This window comes from Struthio camelus, chromosome 28 (genome assembly GCF_040807025.1).
Source record: "Struthio camelus isolate bStrCam1 chromosome 28, bStrCam1.hap1, whole genome shotgun sequence".
Taxonomy (NCBI): Eukaryota; Metazoa; Chordata; class Aves; order Struthioniformes; family Struthionidae; genus Struthio; species Struthio camelus.
This window is the reverse complement of record NC_090969.1, coordinates 3,828,134-3,834,313: the sequence shown is the minus strand read 5'-3', so window position 1 is coordinate 3,834,313 and position 6,180 is coordinate 3,828,134. Positions and strand designations below refer to the sequence as shown.

The 6,180-nt window shown below is 45.6% G+C and overlaps 1 long non-coding RNA gene across 1 annotated transcript; it reads right to left on the bottom strand.

The window, feature by feature from the left end:
* Positions 1-641: 641 nt before the first annotated feature.
* Positions 642-5,956, bottom strand: LOC138062643 (uncharacterized). The gene is made up of 4 exons (XR_011136565.1): positions 4,789-5,956; positions 3,866-4,118; positions 3,607-3,711; positions 642-2,028 (listed from the first exon to the last, which is right to left on the bottom strand). It is a non-coding gene; the product is annotated as an uncharacterized lncRNA (long non-coding RNA).
* Between the last annotated feature and the right edge of the window lie 224 nt (positions 5,957-6,180).

Below are 6,180 nucleotides of genomic sequence, written 5' to 3'. Positions count from 1 at the left end.
TGGCTGGATGCTCCTCTGTCACATAAGAGGATTATCTCTAGTTGCCTGATGTGAGGGCTGCTTCTGTGGTCATCTCCCAAGAATGTCTAGCTACTGCTAGCACTTTCCACCTGGGGACCAGGACTGTCGGAGTCTTGAGGATGTGATCAGATGCAGAGAGAAATGCATCCCGTGAAAGAGTGCTTGCTGCTTTGTTCATGAGGTAGAGGCTGGTCTGCTTATGTGCTTGAGGTATCATGTGGAGGCAATGGCTTGTGGTCTGCCTGAGCAAGGAACGTGGTCCAAAGGAGCCTCTGGAAAGGAGGGAGCAGGCTGTGAGCTGGGGAGCTCTTCAGAGAGCTTGAAGGCTGGTCACCTCCTCTAGAATTAACTTTGAAACTGCGATTCATAGCCAGGCTGCTTTGACAGTGCCTGCCCTCACCTTGTCTGAGTGCGTTGTGCTGCTTGTGCTCCAGGCTGACTTGGGCACAAGCCCACCCTGAACTGAAAACTCGGCAGTCCCGGGGGTGTAGCAGTGCACCCAGGCTCATCCCCCTTGCTGAAGGGCTCGGCTTCTTTTCTCAAGCACACCCCGAGCCGAATCGAGCTGTGAGGCTCCTGAGGAGTGACCTTGCATCTCAGGAACTCTGAAGTCAGGCAGAGGTTAAGGTCTGTTTCTCTTTGTGCAGCTAGGTCTTGAATGTAATCAAAGCAGAAATTATACTTTCGTGTTAAGCAACGGGTTTGTCTTGGTAGGTGTGTTCTGACACTTAGTGCTGTGTGGTTGCTGCACAGTTTTCAGCTGACATCCTGTTTACATGTGCTCCCATGTGTTAGTTTGCAGAGATCCATAGTTATGAGCTCCACAGCAGCCTATTCTACATGCCTCCAGGTTCTCATACCAACTTCCTTGTCACCAGCATCTGGGAAGCCCAGAGGAAGGCACCAACTGTCCTTTATACTCCCCATGCCCATGTATGCTGGGAGGATATGGGAGTCTCATTGAAAGCTCCACTTACAACATTGTTGCAGAGCAGTGCAGCACATGCACCAGTTGTGTTGCTTGCAACTCCAGGCGTATGGCTACGTAGATAAAATATTGAGTTTCATGTCATTTGCCTTTCCCACTTTCATTTTCATTTCTGTGCCCTTGAAGCACCTGAGTGCTGTGCTGTCCCAAGGAACCGGATGCTGTTGTCACTAGGGCACCCTACCGGAATCTCGTATGGTTTGCTTAGGCAGAAAACAATCCTGACAACTTGTGTCTAAACTGTTTTCTGAGTCAAGAGATTGCCTTGGAGCCAGCCTTGCCCACGTTCCCCCACACAGAGGCTTATTAGGCAGATCTACAAATTTCCCTAGGAGAATCACTCCAGGGACTTTGAGATGGCTATTTATAGCCTGACTTAAGCGTATGCAGGCGTGTCACGTACAAGGCAGTCAGGATGTGTGCACTAAAAGCCTACCTCCCAACAGTTTGCCACTGCCAAGTGTAGTGGTTACAGTTTTCAGAAGAGAAATCGATTGAGCGTTTCCATGCCTTGACTACAGTGTCAGCTCTTTCTTCATATAGGCCAAAGCTTTACAAATTAGGAAGCTAAATTCCGTCTTGTGTTTCAGTGACTTTAGGAAGACAACTACTTTGATTTCCGTCAGCACGCTTCCGTCGACATACAGCCTTCACTTTCTAGCCTGCTGAGAGTTGGCATTAAAGGAAGGGGTTTACAAGATGAAACAAGTTACTCTGCAGCTGATGATGTTTTCCTGACTATGGAAACAAAATTCCTAACTGGATACTGTTTCCATCAAATGCTTTGAAAGTGCATAACTTGGATACTGCTGGTAAACTCCTTCTAAGGCTGAATACTGAAATTCCAGTGTGTCAACAGTTCCTGGCAGGTCCATCTTCTCACAGACGGCTCGAGTAGTTCAAGGCTATGCCCCAGGTCAGGGGTCAGTGCTGGCCCTGGAAACAGTCCTCCCTTTCGTCAGGATCGGAGAAGCCACGTCGCTCTCTGATGTCCAGGAGCCAGGGTGCCAAGTTCCTGCCTTATTTTTTCAGAGAGGATGAGAAAGAAACGGATTTGGGATATAAGAGGTAACATTGGCCTCCTCAAAGAGTTCAAAGCCCTCCAGCCCAAGTAGCACTGCCTCAAACCCTGACACCTTTGAGCCTCTACCTGAAGCCTTTCTTGCAGCTCCTTCAAATAGTGTGACTAATGCTGTCCTGCTATCTGAAACCTTGCCGCTTCTCCCCAAACTAGTGCTGCTTCCACGCAGTCCATCTGCCTCCTCCCATTTCCACTTCATGTCTTCAGCAGCTCACTAAACGCAGCCCACTAGTCAGTCCTCACCCATGTATCTGATCTGTCTCCAGATGGACAGGCAGGAGGACTTGACAGGAAAGCCTGCCATTCCTTCCTAAAAGGATGTCAGTTCCTGGATTTGGTCTCCCCACATTTTTCACAATAGCTGAAGAGAAAGTCTACAGCTGGCAGCAAGAAAAAGGTTTTCTGCATGTCCAGATAACCACTTAAATCTCAACTAGAAAAGCTAGCCTGCTGTTTTCTAGAAGAGAATTTCAAAGCAGCAAATCCTGTGAAGGTTTTTGTTTCATTGCTTTCAGCAATGTTTACGTTGTTGAAACCAAAGAACTTAAAGTCGTAGTTCAGCCTACTGTGGGTTGAGTTTTGCTGACCCAGGATGCATACAGCTAATCGTTAAATCTACAGATAGCACTCCCATAAAGGTCTTTCAAGCAACAAAGTACAAGTGACTCCCACTAGATATACCTGGCCTGCTTAGAAACCACTCAGGCTGGCATGTACAGAGAACACACAGACAACAACCTCCCCAAGCCCACCTTTTTAAACCAGAAGACTGGTTTTAGGGAGTATGCTCCCCTTTTTTATTACAGCAGACACTAAGCCTTCAACCCTGACAAGGCATTGTTTGTATTTGGAATCCACATACGTTTGGCATTTTATCCATTCTTAAGAAACTAGTTTTTTCTACTCCTATAACAGCTCAGTCCTGACAGAAGTTTTGCAAGCACACAAATGTATTGATTCCTCAGGTCTCTTCTCCTGCAAACAGCTGAGTCAGCATTTGTAGTTCTAACACAGCCTCCATTGCCTTGGATGTCACACTTTGAATCTGTCACAGGACTTCTGGATAAGGCAATGGAAGAATGACCATTTCTCTTCTAAAAGCTGAAATTTGGTCAAAGAGACCACCCACATCATCAAAGTGTTCCTCAAGATGAATTCCACACAAGCCACGTGTCAAAGAAAGGTAAAGAAACTCCCATCATTGTCTCTATATGTTTTCTGTTATTCTTTCTGAATAACCTACTGTAGAGCAGAGGCACCGTGGGATTTTACATTAGACTCTTTAGAGTTTGCTCCTAACCCCTCCAAAGAAATCTAACTGCGCTTGAAGAATCCGTTCTAAAAGAGAGCCCACTTAAAGCCATCAGTGCCAACAGATTAAATCTTATGCCAGGGGATTAAACACTGCCCCCATTTAGATTCCATAGGAGAGCAGGGAGGGGAACACTTCACAGTCAGGCAGCTGCTCCTCGTCTTCAGTAATTTCCTCCCTCCCCTGTTCTCTAGTGACACTCACCTTCTGGAAGCTCTGTTAGGGCTCTGCTTCCTATGCCTCTGAAAATGTTCCTCATCATTAGAGGAGGAGGATGGGGAAGTACTGTTGTAGAGTTCATCTTTCCATCTGAAAGCATTGGAAAGGCAACAACAAAAACAAGGTTAAGAACACACTAAGTCCTGCCAAGACTCAAGGGAGCTCTCTCTCAGAATGTCCTGTGAGAGCTATGAACTTTCCAGTCCGTTTTATTCCTCAGGCACGTGATTTCAAAAAGCATTACCTGTTTTCCCTTGTGAGAGCAAAATTCAGTCTTCCTTGGGAAGGGGAAATGTTGAACTATGACTCCTCTGTGTCTCTGCCTTGGTTTTCCTCACAGTGTGCCTCTTTGCCACAGGTAGAGCAGGCAGTGGTGCATGGAGCTTGGAAAGCAGATGCAGATCTATTCAAAGGCAGCACCAGCTGGGTCTAGCAGCCTGCCAGTGGAAAGGCGTGCCTGGACATAAGTTCTCAGTCTTCTTTAACATCCTGGCAGGCTACAAAATAGATGGCGTAAAAAACCAAGTGACAATAGAGATTATCTGATGCCCTACATAACGCGGAAGTACTGACCGAGCGGCATACCCAGTTCTGCCTGTAAGCTAACAGTTGGTTCCAGCTTCTTTATTGACCCTAAGGACAGATGAGCTGCTCTGAATTTGGCATAGAAACAAGAACTGAGTTCCACCTCTGAGTCGAATGAAAAAGTTTTCATGAACCCTTTCTGAATCGTGGAACAGAAGAGACTAAGAATACTGGAAAGCTTCTAAACAGACTCTTCTGCTAAGTCTAACTAAATTACCTACCCGGTTTCCAAAATCCTTGGCTATCCTTGACGATTAAATAGTCTGATGAAGATTTTGAGAAGCGGCTTGTGGCTTCAAGTGCAGAACAAAAGGATTTCAGGTACAGAATCTCAGCCAATACTTCCTGAATCCTGTCATCCCTGACCTCAGGCGTTGCAGTTTTTGAAATCACTAGCTCTTGAAAGGTATTCTGTCTCCCAAGGAAAAGATCTGGCTTCCTTTGTACCTTCAGACTGTCACAGTTACCATACTACAAGGATTCTGTAATTACCACCCATCTGAAAATCCTTTAAAGCATTTTGGGGAGTTGTGACTGACACTACGACTGATAAAGAAGAACGATCGTTGGCCATACACTTACCGATTAGGTCTTTTGCAGCAAAGGCTTCATGACTGGGCACTTCTAAACGTGCACGTTTGTGTGACTGCAGAAGACCAGCGTGCACACAATATCTTACTTTGTCTGAAAGCAAAGAATTCAGAAGAGTGTTACCAGCGCCTTTAAGATAAATCAGGTTAGCCGTGAGGCAGAACATGCGAGGTGTTTCACCCATCTCTTTTTGGACCACAGGGACGTTTCAAGTGTCTTTTATCAATGCCCAAGTCAAGTGGACTACACACACGCCTGCTTTTTCAGGAGGACTAAAAGTCACCCCAGAGAGAGCGAGGAAGCTGGTTTGGGTACTGTTCTTTGAGGGATACCCAGGCCATTGTTTTAACTCTGTGTGGAGAGCTTTAACTGAAAGCCGGGAAGTTTGATATGGAAACAGTAAAACTCAGTCGGTAACTCTTTGGTAAAAGTAGTGCAGTGAAATGGAAATGGTATTACCCAGCGCAGACTCCGAGTAGGAAAAGAAGCTGAATTAGAGAGAGTAGACCTGTGGAAGTCACACTCTGCAAATGTTAGCATTACATCTGCAGTAGACCTCTGATACCCTTTAGACACAGACCAGTGTATCTAAAAAAAGGAAAACAGCAAGGAGTAGGCCAAGTGACAAAGAAATACAGCGTGTGCAGAGACCTGCATCTAGCAAAACCAGGGAACTTGACTTGCAGAATGACAGCAAGAAATTTAAAGAAAAGTAGCGTGGGTGTTTATATGCTTTTCCTTCCTGAAATTATATCCTGCTTGTACACAAGAAATCAGCCCTTCCCAGGAATTGCGCATATAACCTACTTTCCAACGGAGCTTGACAGCATTCAACAGTTTTCCTTGGTCTAAGCTCTTAGGGCATTCAAGAATCTTTGCCATTTTCCGCTTCTCAGTCTTAGCTTTCTTCTGACGACACGATAATTACACTACGCAGACCAACATGCAACTGTTCAAATACTATTGGAAAGTATATCAAATCCAAAATGCACCATACAGGCACCTATGGGTTTTACTCTTGTCATCATGCCAAGGACACGCTAGCCCTGACAACCTGCAAAACCTCAAGAACAATATGGGCAAGACACATTCCAGCAATCAGAAATCAGCACGGAGGAGCACGCATACCGATTTGTCACTAGCCTCAGTGATAACAATGGACAAAACACCCTCCCCTTGCTTAGACAAGAGTCAGCTGCTGGGAAAGCAGTTATTTCTTAAAGTTATTCCTTGTTATTCTGAGAAAATGGGTCAAGGAATTTTTTTCTTACTCTAGCGTGGTAATAAGTCTTGTAATCTAGTTACAAGGCTGAGCTCTGCCCCAGATGACATGAGCAACAACAGGCAAGTTCCCAACTGGAACATTCCCCAATGAGAAAAAAC